Below are 12,862 nucleotides of genomic sequence, written 5' to 3' on the forward strand. Positions count from 1 at the left end.
TGGCTGAGGCATGGGCCCCTGGGTGGCAGGAGATGGGCCCCCACAGAAGAGTGAGGCTCCCCCACACAACACATCATGCTCGGTGAGAACCCCTGCCCTGTCATTTTGGCCGAAGTCATCTTTCTCTCACACCGGATTCCGTAACCTTACCTTCTGCTCGATTCAGTCTGAGCATTTGTTTCTCTCTTTCTGACCAGCCCCTTCTTGTGCAGCCCTTCCTTCAAGCTGGCTGAATAGCAGCCAGCACCCTCGCCCATACCCGCATGGGACCAGATGTGCCCCAGCCCCACTGGGCCCTGCCCTGCCCGCCTCCACCAGTGTTCCCCCCACTCTCCCTCTTCCGGTCAAGTGGCCGGAACCCCCCTGTGTTTTAAAAAAGAAAATTCCAGGAGTTCCCGTTGTGGCGCAGTGGTTAATGAATCCGACTAGGAACCATCAGGTTGCGGGTTCGATCCCTGCTCTTGCTCAGTGGGTTAACGATCTGGCGTTGCCGTGAGCTGTGGTGTAGGTCGCAGACGAGGCTCGGATCCCGCGTTGCTGTGGTTCTGGCGTAGGCCGGTGGCTACAGCTCCGATTCAACCCCTAGCCTGGGAACCTCCATATGCCACGGGAGCGGCCCAAGAAATAGCAACAACAACAACAACAACAACAAAGACAAAAAGAAAAAAAAAAGAAAAAGAAAATTCCAGAAACATTTGCTGAGATGTTTCAGGGTCTGGCACTGACCCCGCAGGGTCAGAGTCCTGCCTGAGTGTGGATGCAGGTTGGGGCTGGGGCTGCCAAGCTCAGTAATGATGGGTATCCCAGACCCCACCCCCACCCCTGCAGACCACGCCCATGAGTGCTCAGTGTGTGGAGAGGAAAAGGCTGGGAACACATGGTCCTCTGGGCGGGCGTATGATGGGGTTCAGGATCTCTGGGCATTTCCAGACTGGAGCAGCCAGGGGCATTGCACGTGACCGCCAGGGCCTCACCTGCCAAAGTGACTATGGGTCTAGCTGACCTGAAGCATTGCTCTCTGGAGCAGCAAACTATGCTTTCAAATTTCTTTTCTTGGAGTTCCCATTGTGGCTCAGTGGTTAACGAATCCGATTAGGAACCATGAGGTTGTGGGTTCGATCCCTGGCCTTACTCAGTGGGTTAAGGATCCGGCGTTGCCGTGAGCTGTGGTGTAGCTCACAGAGGCGGCTTGGATCTCTTGTTGCTATGGCTCTGGCGTAGGCCGGCGGCTACCGCTCCGATTGGACCCCTAGCCTGGGAACCTCCATATGCCATGGGTGTGGCCCTAGAAAAGACCAAAAAAAAAATATATATATATATATATATCTTTTCTTTCTTTCTTTCTTTTTTCTTTTCTTTTCTTTTTTTGCTTTTTAGGGCTGCACTTGCAGCATATGGAAGTTCCCAGGCTAGGGGTCCAATTGGAGCTGTAGCTGTCAGCCTACACCACAGCCGCAGCCACAGCAATGCTGGATCCAAGCCTCATCTGCGACCTACACCACCACTCACAGCAACGCCAGATCCTTAACCCACTGAGCGAGGCCAGGGATCGAACCCGCATCCTTATGGATACTAGTCAGGTTCGTTAACTGCTGAGCCACGAAGGGAACTCCTATGCTTTTTAATTTCAAAAAAAGGAGTTTTTATAAATGTCTGCACAGAAATCTACATATTGGTGGGTTCTTGCTTCTCAGGACTTGCTGTGAGAGCAACTTGCAGGGGGGTAAGTCTGCCTTCTGAGGGTGGGGACACTTGGAAACTTGCAGGGGGGCATTGGGGGACACCCCCCACCGAGGGGCCAGCCTACAGGTTGCATTGTGCTCTGGGAGCCAAGGACAGAGGAGCAAAGGTTAGCGAAAACCAGACGCTGTTTTCTGGACCAGCTGTGCTGCCCGCAAAGTGGTCATTTGCGAGCACAGCGGAGCATCCATAAATCAAGGCCTCCTCCAGCAGCGCAGCTAACGAAGGCTCCGAAATGCTCTTGCGGTGCCCCCACTGCTGAAAACCATCCGAGAGAAAACGGGGCCTTGCCTGCCAGGACCCAGGCTTCTCCCGAGCCTCGTGCAGGCCTAGATGAAAACTTGGTGGGCGGCGGGCAGTGCGCGGCGGCACCTTCTCCTGAGTAAAGCAGCCTAGAGCTTTCACGACGGCGCCTCCTTGGTGGCGGCCAGGCTTGCTCAGAGCATGCATCGTGGGGCCTATATTTTTTTTATCTGTTCCAAGAGCTGCCGACTGCTAGATTGAGCTGGGCCCACCATTCTGGCTTCTTAAGCTGCCTCCAAAGACAGAGGCCAATCAGCAGAAATGAAAATTTGGCTTCAAAACAGTGATGGGGGCTGAGCCATAGCTACAGTCCTGTGGGCCCACGCAGGATTGCAAGCCAGGTGTGGGCCGTGGCCCCATGGGCTCAGCACGACCCCTTTGTCCAGGTTTGGATGGTCAGGGAGGAGCTGGGCCGCTAACGCACATGAGAGCCCCTCCAGGGAAGGCCACGGTGCTGGAGGGCCCACTGCTCAAACTTTAACCAGTTAGGGATTGGTCCCCTAATTTTCATCTGCTGTCCGGAATCATGCCTTTTCCTGTCCATCCATCTCCACGGACCCACCGGCCCTCCTGCGTCTGTGGGGACAGGTCTCTGGGGTTTCCCACTGGGCAGCTGAGGTCAAGTTTTTGGTTCAAACCCAGGGGTCCCTGGTACCGCAGCCCCTCTGATCTGCAGGCCCCCTGCGTGCACCGACTCTCCAGCCCCTGGGCTTGGCTTTGAATGAGTTCATTATTCCCAGCCCTGAGGCAGCGTGCTGGGCCGCCAGTTTCTTCAGGCTGGCAGTGCTCGGAAGCGGGCCACTGCCAAATCCAGTTGTTTGACTTAATGTTTCAAGGCCAAGTCCTTTCAGGAAAGTTCTCTCCATCCCGACCCTGCCCCCCTTAGAAAAATAGATGTGCAATTGACTGGCTTTGCAGGTTTTTAATCCATCATTCTTTCCGAAGAATAGCATGAACGGCTCATTCGTGCACGCACACAACATTCTCTGTCTCCGTCTGTCTGTCCTTCCAAATGCACATGAAACGGAACTGGGAGAGGATGGAATATGGGCACTTGGGGTGGAGGGGGCAGAATAAGCACTGGCTGTGGTCCGTGCACAGAAAAGGCCCCAGGCTGCCAGAGATGGAGGTGCCCATGGGCGGCCATGGGGACATGCTGGAACCTTCCATGCGGGATTTGCTGCAGCTGGATGTCCTTGTTGGCATTCCTTTTTATGCCTGTGATGTTCGAAAAGCCCAGGCCTCATTAACGATCCATCTATGTATTTATACACCCACCTCTTCCCCATGGCGGGGGCCGGCGCCAGCGGGCTCTGGGCTTGGCCTTCCTTGCCTTTCCTGGGGGCAAGGGCGTGCAGGACACACACAGTCAGGGGGATGGTTCTTATGCTCCAAAGCCACCATCAGGGCCAAGAGAACTTTTCCTGGCTCAGAATTCTGAGTCAAGGTGTGATGTGGGCACTGGGGAGGGCGGGCATCTCCAGGCCTCACAGGGGCAGCCACTTCGTGCCGGCGTTGGGGGACTCTCACACCCTGGCCCCAGGCTGGGAGCGGTAGGGGGGGTGGGGTGGTGTCCATTTCGTCTCCCCAGGACTCCCCTAGTCTGCACGGTGGGCAGGATGCACCCAGTGACAGCGGGAAAGGGGGAGAGCCTGGACCACGAGACAAAGTGGGTCCAAAGCTCAGCACAGCCACTTGCCTGCTCTGGGACTGAGGGGTTCACGGCCCCTTTCTGAGCCCGCTTCCTTGTCCATAGAACAGAGGCCAGATCATAAACCTGCCCAAATCGAGGGGCAGAATGGGCTCATGGGCATTGGCTGCGCCCATCCACAGTGTGTCCAAGAAAGCACTGTGGTTTTTAGCAAATGCCGTCACTCACCTCTTTGCAGAGACTGGGATCCCTGTCCCAGATGGAAAAGATCTCGCCCGTCCTGAGGTCCAAGATCACTGTCCTTCCGTGAAGTTTCCTCCTGACTGAGCGTGAGGCATCCTGTCTCCGCAGCTCTCTGTGTGGGGAACACAGCCACCTCCTAAGGGGGTGAGTGGAGCTTGCGGCACATGAGCCGAAGGGAGGGCGGGAGTGTGTGTGTGTTCAGAGCAGTTTTGGAGTCCAGGCTTGTTGGTTAAAGGCGAGGTGGGGCAGGAGGTACACGTCCCTCCACCTGCCGTCAGGAAGCATCCTGTTAGTGTCCCAGCGTACAAGCCCATCCTGACTGTCCAGCTGGGGCAGCAGCTTACAGGGAGAAAAGACCATTTGGAGGGGAGGTCGGTGCAGAATTGTGGAAGGAGGTGCACTTGGCCACCACAGCATCAGGCGGAGTTTCCTGATGGTGGAGCAGGCCTGGGGCGGGGGGTGGGGGGGTGTTCATTCAGAGGCCTGAGGTGCGGGGTGAGGGATGGAGTTCATCCCACCCCCGTGGAGGATGGGAGGAGGCAGGACTCTTGAGGACTGGCAGCCTGCCTCCCACCCTCCCGCCCCCAGGGTCCTTTAGGAAGCCGGGGCTCCAAGCAGCACAGGTGGAGAATGTCAAGTCTAGGACAGAGCCTGGTGTGGAAACTAAGGCCCAGAGAGGGAAGCAGACTCACCCCAGACCACACGGCCACTGGCTCATTTTACAGGGGTGGAAACAGAAGCAGCATCTTGTGGCAGGTGGCTCTTTCTTCCTGCTGGGCAGCCCTTGAATGGTCTGTATGTTTCAGGGAGGCGGTCCTCACTGCCCATTAGAGTCACCAGGGGAGATTAGACCCGCCAGCCCCCAGGCCAACCCCAGACCAACTAAGTGAAATATCTAGGGGTGGGCTGCAGGCATCAGCTTTTCTAATTGATTTTTCAAAGAACCAACTCTTGTTTCAGTGATTTTCTCTGTTGTTTTCCTGTTTTCAGTTGCTTCATTTTCTGCACTGATCCTTATTGTTTCCTTCCTCCGCTTGCTTTGGGTTTATTTTGCTCTTCTTTTTCTAGTTTCTAAACATGGGAGCTTAGATGATGGATTTTAGACCTTTCCTTCTATAGAAGCATTTAGTGCTATAAATTTCCCTCTGGCTCCTGCTTTAGCTGCACTTTACAGCTTTGATAGCACACAAGTCCTTGTTCTAAGCTTTCTGAGTTATTCTAATAAGCAGCTGGGTTTGGGAACCAGCATTCTCATCTCCTATTTGATCTTGAGCGTCTGGAAATGGAACTGACTTCCCATTTCCTAGTCTACACCCTAGGGTTCCGAGGACGAAATTGGGCTTTTTCTACCAAAGAATCTTGTTTGGGGACAATTTGACACCAGCAGGGCCAGCTGCTCTGCTCCCTCCTACCCCTACTTTGTAACACACCCTGGGGTGTAGAAATCGGTAACTTGTAATGAGTTAATTTTTATGCTTGTATGGCAAAATAAGCAAGTATATAGTCAGGAAACCTGGGGGCGGGGAGAGTGAGGGAGAGGTCCCCATTAGATGTTAAGTATAGTTTAAAGCCCTGGACCCTGGAACAGTAGAGTCCTGGCATGCACCTAGGCCAAGGGACCAGTGAGAGATGGCTTTCCTGTGGTGACAGCCCCTGTGCCCAGCATCTGGTGCTCAGGAAGGAATAGTGTAGCAGATGGCACCCAGAGCCCTACTTCCCATGAGATCTTCAACCCACATAGCACTCAGAGGAGGCAGGTCCTGTTAACCTTCCTATTCGTCACCAGACTGGCCTGCCCACCCTCCGGTCCCAGCAAACCTGAGCCCTTCAAATACACTGACCCTTGGGCTCAATCCCAAAGGTCACTGGAGGGGGACTGAGACTGAGGGGTGGGGGGAAAGATGAATCACTGGGTCTTCCCCAGATTTGGGGAACACCTGAGCCCCAGAATCCTGAGCCTAACTGCTGCCATCAGCCAGGCTCCCCCTTCTGGTCCTGTTCCCCCCCTCTGTAAAGAAGACAGAGCCCCCCTGAGGATCACTGAGCAAATGCACTTGAGGGCTGCCCCCACCTCCACCACTGCCAGATGGGAGCTGCTTCCCCTGCTTTCTGGAAGCCAAAGGGCTGGGTTGTTTGGGGCTGGATTATGGCTTCCCAGTAAGTTGTGGGGCAGGACCCGGGTCTGAGGAAAATCAGAACAGTGTTGAGTGAAAGTTCTGGAGGAGCAGCTTGTCTTCCAGGCTGGAGAAGAAAGCAACATTCCATCTAGGAATCGTCCAGGGCACGGCGGCCTGCCAGGAGCCAGGGCAGCTTGGACGGGGTCCCTGCACGCACAATCGGCCCAGTGTGGGTCATGCCGCCCCGGCAGGCTGGCGTCCCCGAGGGCCGGAGCGAATGGCCCCCTCCCTGGGCGGCTTTGACCATTTACAAGGTGCCGTCTGGACTGTGATGAACGAGGTGGCGTCCGTCAACTTCTTGGGGAACCCGGCCGGGGCGGAAGGTGCTAATAAATACAGGGGGTGGCGCTGGCCTCCCCACTGGTTCACTCCAGGCCCTCCCTCTGTGCCTCAGTGTCCCCAGCTGTGCGCACTCCTCCACGCCCCACCCCGTGTTGTAAGCACGGATGGGGCAGAGTCCTGGCAGGCAGGGAGCCCAGGAACTCCTTCTGCTCAGGCCTCTGCCTGGGAGTGGCTGGCTCAGCGCTCTGGAAGGACAACCTCATCCTATCTTGGTGCAGCCTCGCTGGGCTGCCTCAGGCCAGCGGCTGCCCCTCTCTGGGCCTCAGTTTCCTCATCTAAGAAAGGCTGGATTGTACCCCAAAGTCCCTCTAGCTCCTGGGTTGTGGGGGCTCATTTATGGGGGGCTGGTTTCATCCAGTGGGACAATGAAGATGCTGGCTTTGGAGTCAAAACAGAATCTGAGTCCCAGCCCTGCCACATGCTGGCCACGTGGCCTGAAGCATACCCCTTACTCCTGCGACCCCCCTCTCTGGGGGGTGGGATGTGAATTCTCCAGGTGGACCTGAAGGCGGTGCCACCATGGATATGCTAGGGGGACCCCCAGGGCTCTATGTCCCAAAGCTGCTGGGTTCAGGTCTATCCAACACTGCTGGTAGCTGGGCAGGAGGTCTCAGGGGAGGGCCAGTCTTGGGTGGTCTCCAGGGGACACTTGTTTGATGTCCCAGGTAACGTACATCCCAGGGTTACCCTGGCTCCCTCAAGGATGCTCTGTAATGGCCTCTTTTTTTTTTTTTTCCGTTTTTTAGGGCCGCACCCGTGGCATATGGAGGTTTCCAGGCTAGGGGTCGAATTGGAGCTATAGCCACTGGCCACAGCCTCAGCCACAGCCACGGCAACGCAGGATCCGAGCTGCGTCTGTGACCTACACCACAGCTCATGGCAACTCCGGATCTTTAACCCACTGAGCGAGGCCAGGGATCGAACCCCCATCCTCATGGATGCTAGTCAGATTTGTTTCCGCTGAGCCACGAAGAGAACTCTGAGGATGCTCTGTAATGAACCAGTGTGCTCTGCAGAGCAGATGGCATTTGCCACGCCCGGCTGAGCCTTTGGCCCCAGGCTCAGGGCTGGCCTGTACCGTCCCTCCCATGGCTCGCGAGCTGCTGGACCTCAGAGGAGCTGCTGTGCCTCTTGTTGTGTCTGGCTGGGCTGGAGCGTAGCCTTGACCTTCCAGCCTCCTTAATGCCTGCTGTGAAGCGGCGGCAAGACAAAACGAGAAGCTGCTTTTATTATTGTATACATTATCAAGTCAGCTTTGCTGGGGCCTCCGAGGGAACTTAGAGGAACGGGCCTCCCTGTACGCCCACCACGCCGAGACAGCTGTTTATCTCCTCTGGGGTCCTGCCGGCCCCCTTCTGTAGCCGGGGTCACGTGCACCTGTAACTTCCATTTCTCCCTCTCCCTACCGTTGTTCGCAGCCGCGTCTCACTTTACAGAGCAGGAAAACCCGAACTGCGTGGCTCCTCCGTGGCCGGATGATGCGGACTGGCTCCTTGCTGCGAATGATGCGGTTGTGAGCATCTCTCTTGTGCCCATAACTCTTGACCTTCAGTGCAGCTAACATTTATTGACAGTCTTCCCCATATCAGACTCTAGATGAGCTCCCTTTGGAATTTATCTTTAGGAAGATTTCTAGGAATAGGAGAACTTAATTCTTTTGCTGGAACTTACAATCTGTAGCCAGATGACCCTCCAACATAATATTATCGTTGGTGAGGGGCTGGGAGGACAGAAAGGGGCCGCGCCCCGGGCGGGGTGACGATGCCAAACAGGCCACTGAGGAGTCATGCTCAGGGCGAGGGGAGGCTGTCCCAGAGGCAGGGGGGCCGCCAGTGAGACGCACCCTTCTGGGAACAGTCCCTGTGAACAGATGCGTCCCTTTCAGCGAGCCGTCTCTTGGAAGCATGTCTCGATGTCTACCTGGGACCATTGGGTCCTCTTTTGCCGCCTGGCCTCTCACCTCTGATGGCCATCAGCACTGCTGCCTCGTCACCCCGAGCTCACACGGGCTTCCCCAGGGCAGCCTGACCAGCGCACACCGTCCTGTTTGGTCCTCACGGGGACAAGGGGAAGTCCCCTGCCCCGGTGGGATTTGGACTCCGGCCGCAGCTGCCCAGGGCCCCTGTGCCAAGTGTTCCCTCCAGGTCCTCCGCACTGTGGCCCCCGCCGACCCTGGAGGGCCCAGGAAGGTCTCCTTACCTCCCTGTGTGTGTGAGGAGCCGCCAAGCTCCGGGAGGGCAGCTGATGCCAGGAGCTGGTCCTGAGCACGCTGGATGCAGCTCCTCCCTCTGCCCGTTAGTGCCGGAGGCTCCCGATCGTGGTTAGTGTCAGGCGATGACCTCGGGACCCTCAGAACCCAGTACATTGGCACTCAGTGCCTGACATTAAGTGTTTCAACTACCGCCTTGTTTAAGGGGGACAGCTGCCTCCTTAGGATGGTGTCCTCTCCACGTGGGGGCCCTGGGTCCCCCTTTGCTATCTTGGAGGGACCCTCGTAGCACATGGGAGCCCTGGCCCTGCAGGTGGTTCGACTCAGCCCCTTCCTCTGCGAGGGCCCTGGGCCGGGCTGAGTGAAGGAGGAAGGCGCCCAGCAGGCTGCCGGGGAGGGGAGTGACGGTCCCCCATCCCGCACCCCAGGGCCCCCTTCATTTGCATCTCCCTGGTGGCTGGAACTGGTGGTACTTTTGAGCTCCCTGTGGCCCCTGGACTGCCTGGTTTGTGAAGTGCCAGTTTTGACCCACTTTAAGTGGAATGGGCATAGCAAAGTAGGTGGAGGCTGGTAGACCAGAAGCCCACGGGAGCCCTGGAGGCCTTGGAGCTGATGAAACTGCGCTTCTGAGCTCAGGCTGCATGCGCCCCGGAAGGAGAGCGTCACGCCCACGCGGGGAGGCCTGGCCCAGCCCATCCCTCAGGACACATCCCTCCCCGGAGGCTCTGGGCACAAGCCCCGCTCTGCAGCAGGCTCTGAGCCTCATCAGGGAGGGGAGTCACCTCCCAGGACAGCTTGGCATCCCCGTCATCAGCAAGATCCCCCGACCCAGGCACCCAAGTCTTGCCTGGTGGAGACGACCGCAGGCCTCCAGTGAGTGGGACTGTTCACGCCCTTGGCCCCCATGTCCTCTCCTGGGCCACCCGTGAGAACCAGAGCCTGGGTGTGCAGGCTCAGGACCCGCTGCTCTAGCCGCCGGGTTTCGTGATCCGGTACAGCCTCCAGAGGGGAGCGATGGGTGGCATTTCAGGGGGAGGTGGGGAGTCAGTGCCCCACCCTGGTCCCTGTGGGCCTGGGTGGGGCACAGGCGGACTTCTCAGGGGATTTGGCCATTGGCGAGCACTGGAAAGGGGCCGGGCCAGCTGCTTTTAATCCAAACACACACCAGGTGTTCAACATGTTTTTATCAAAATATTCTGAACAGCTGTCAGGGGCTCCTCTGCAGTGAAGCCAGGTGCCCAGCCCCCAGCAGGCTCACCCTCTGCCCAAACAAGCCTTTTAAGTGGAACCTTGCCTCCCACCTGCTGGCCCAGCCTCCTGCTCCTGACAGGGTCTGGACAGTGCTTCTGGCATGTTGAGAAGGCACCGCTCTGTGACCCCAGGCAGGCCACTTACCCTCTCTTAGCTTCTGCTCTGTCAGCTGTAAGATGGGTGCAGTAGCACCTACCTCCTGGGCTGCTGCGCAGACCAAAGCAGCTATAGCATATGCATTCCCTCTGCAGGTCCCCAAGGGACAGGCTCCCAGTGACTGTCACTGTTATGAATAATATTATGAATAGAGCATCCCCTCAGCTTGGAGAAGTGGGTCCCAAGGGTGGGCTTGGGGGCACCAGCTGGGCCAGTGGCCCCCAGAGCCTGTCCCTTCTCTCTCAGAGAAGTGCAGAGTCCCCAGGCCCAGCCGCACAGCGTCTCTGTGGTCTGGCATTGGCCACCGCCAGGCCTGCTTCTCCCCCTCCTAGCGGGAGTGTGGGGCTTGTCCCCGGCAGCCTGGCTGGCTGCTGTCTAGAGCCCCTGGGGGAGTGCCTCCCTGAGGCATGTGGGCCCCCGGGCCTGCCGCCTTCTCCGCGGACATGCGGAGCCCCAGGTAAGCCTCCCCCAAGGCCTGCCCCTCCCCTCTGGCCACTCTTCACTCAGCACCTGCCCTGCCTGCCGGCCCAGAGGGCGCATCCTCTGTGGGCCCACCTCCCTGCCCCTCCACCGCAGCTCTGGGCGGGGGGCCCTTTCAGCACCACTTAGAGGCCAGAGAATCAAGGCTCTCGGTGTCTGCCCGAGGTCAGCGGTCAGGCCAGCTTAGCCCAGACCCCTGGTCAGACACCCTCTGCCAGGCCCAGAGGGCAGGAAAAGGCCCTCCCAGTTCCCCTTCCGGGGCCCTTGCTCAGGTGTGGTTGTAATCAGGGATCCCTAGGGTCAAGCCTGACCTTTCTGGGAGCAAAAAAGGAGGAAGAAAAGAGACACCGCCCTCGCTATTTGACCCCCCATGGGAGTCACAGGGGCATGTGATAGCTGACTGCTCAGGCCTGACTTGGGGTGCCCTGGGGGTCCCTTGCTCCCAGGGAGCTGCATCTGCTCTGTGGACAGAGCCACTCACTTTGGAGGTACTCTTCCCAGGACACTGGAAGGTCCTGACCGGATTCCCTGGGCCTGTGTCCGTGAGGCCTTCCATGTATTGTTCATTCATTCATTCATTCATTCAGGGGGTGGGAAGGGTCCTGAAGCCTGTGGCTTGGGGAGGAGTCTCTGAGTGGAATCAGGGAAGTGGGCCCGAGAGGATGTTCCAGGCAGCGGCTTGGACAGTTTGGAGAACACGAACAAGAGCCGGGGGGTCATGGGGACATGAGAAGCAGAGGGTGGCTGGTGGGCTCTGGGGCAACCTCATGGGCTGTGTTAGGGAGACTGGATTTAGTCCTGCTGGCAGTGGGGAACCCCTGGGTGATGGGGGCCCCGCCCAGACTCCCCAGACCCCTTGCTGCTGTCGGTGCAGCCCCCCCCCCCCGCCCCCGTGTGCTCTGCCGCTCTGCTTAGGACGCCACCCTTGGGCTCTGGAGGCTGCTTAGCACAGGCGCAGAGCGTGGCTGGCCCGTGTGGGCACAGGGGTGCTTGTCTGTTAGGGTTCAGTTAGACCGGCCACAGACAGGGCTGGCTCAGGCTGGGTTTGTGGGGAGAGGGCATTTCATTCTGGGAAGTGGTTCTCTAGAAGGAAGTTCTCTGTGGCCTGGCACTGCCACCCAGACAGAGCTCTGGCGTTTGGGGGCTGGGCAGCGGTTCCCCCCCCCCCCCCACCACCAGGTGAAGTTACAGAGGGCCCCGCATGCTAGGGCCTGGGATCTAGGGAGGAACGGATGGTGAGGCCTGGCCGGGGTTCCAAGGCCTGGAGCCTCAGACACCTGCTTTTCTCCCCATCCCCCCATGGCTCCCGGGACAGGTTGGTCCCCGTGCCTGGGCGCCTAGGACAGATCAGGTTTACAGGAGCCAGATGCCTGTGATGACACTCGGCTCTCGGATGCTCAGAAGGAAGGAAGCCACCTGCTCATCTGCTCAGGCAGTTGGCTGACTAGCCCTGTCTCTGCCAGCTCCCAGCATAAGGCCACCACAGGGATGCCCTTGACCTCAGGGAGCTCATAATCTGGAAGGAGCATCACACAGGTAACCGCGGGGCACAGATCAGGCACCTAACCGTGGTGAGGGCTGGGGAGAAGGCTTCAGGGAAGGCTTCCTAGAGGAGGTGACTTGTTCCTTAGGAAATGAGTTCCACGTGGCCTGGGGCACAGCGGCGTATTCAGAGACCTGCAGGGATGGGCAGAAACTGGCGGGGAGGGAACCAGGCCTGGTCTAAGAACAGGGAGACGGTGGAGAACGGTGGGGAGTATGGCACACTAGAAGCTGCTTGCCGCTTCAGGGGAGCGGCAGCCACCCTGGATCCGCTTGTTTTTGCCTATAGAATTCCAGCCCATTGTTGCTGAATTTTCCAGATTTTCAAAAGAAGCCAAATTCCAAGGTTCAATTTTTTTTTTTTTTTTTTGCAACTCTGGCCTATGGAAGCTCCTGGGCCAGGGCCTGAATCTTGTCTGAGTCACAGCAGCAGCAACGATGAACCCTTCAACCCACTTTGCTGGGCTGGGAATCAAACCTGTGTCTCCGCAGTGACCTGAGCTGCTGCAGTTGGATTCTTAACCTCTGAGCCACAGCAGGAACTCCTTGAGCTTCTGTTCTTGAAGCTCACTATGTGGGCCCAACCAGCCATGTCCAGGGGCCACTGGTTTGTGACTCCGGTCTCCCTGTGCATGTGAACTGGGCAAGGTGGAGGCAGGGGCTCCCGCCAGGGTTGTGGGTTCAAGGGACCGTGTTTGTCAGAGTGAGGGCATCTCTCAGGCCTGCCAGCGTGCCAGCAGGCAGCCGTGCGGCACCGCCCACTTGTTG

At 58.0% G+C, this 12,862-nt stretch overlaps 1 protein-coding gene and 1 long non-coding RNA gene across 2 annotated transcripts in view; one reads left to right on the top strand and one right to left on the bottom strand.

The window, feature by feature from the left end:
- LHPP (phospholysine phosphohistidine inorganic pyrophosphate phosphatase) overlaps positions 1–12,862 on the top strand; it is a 136,762-nt gene that overhangs the window by 113,784 nt on the left and 10,116 nt on the right. The gene's annotated exons all lie outside the window — the stretch shown is intronic.
- Positions 2,951–12,556, bottom strand: LOC125116708 (uncharacterized). The gene is made up of 2 exons (XR_007132409.1): positions 7,863–12,556; positions 2,951–4,049 (listed from the first exon to the last, which is right to left on the bottom strand). It is a non-coding gene; the product is annotated as an uncharacterized LOC125116708 (long non-coding RNA).

The sequence above is a fragment of the Phacochoerus africanus genome, chromosome 15 (assembly GCF_016906955.1).
Source record: "Phacochoerus africanus isolate WHEZ1 chromosome 15, ROS_Pafr_v1, whole genome shotgun sequence".
NCBI lineage: Eukaryota > Metazoa > Chordata > Mammalia > Artiodactyla > Suidae > Phacochoerus > Phacochoerus africanus.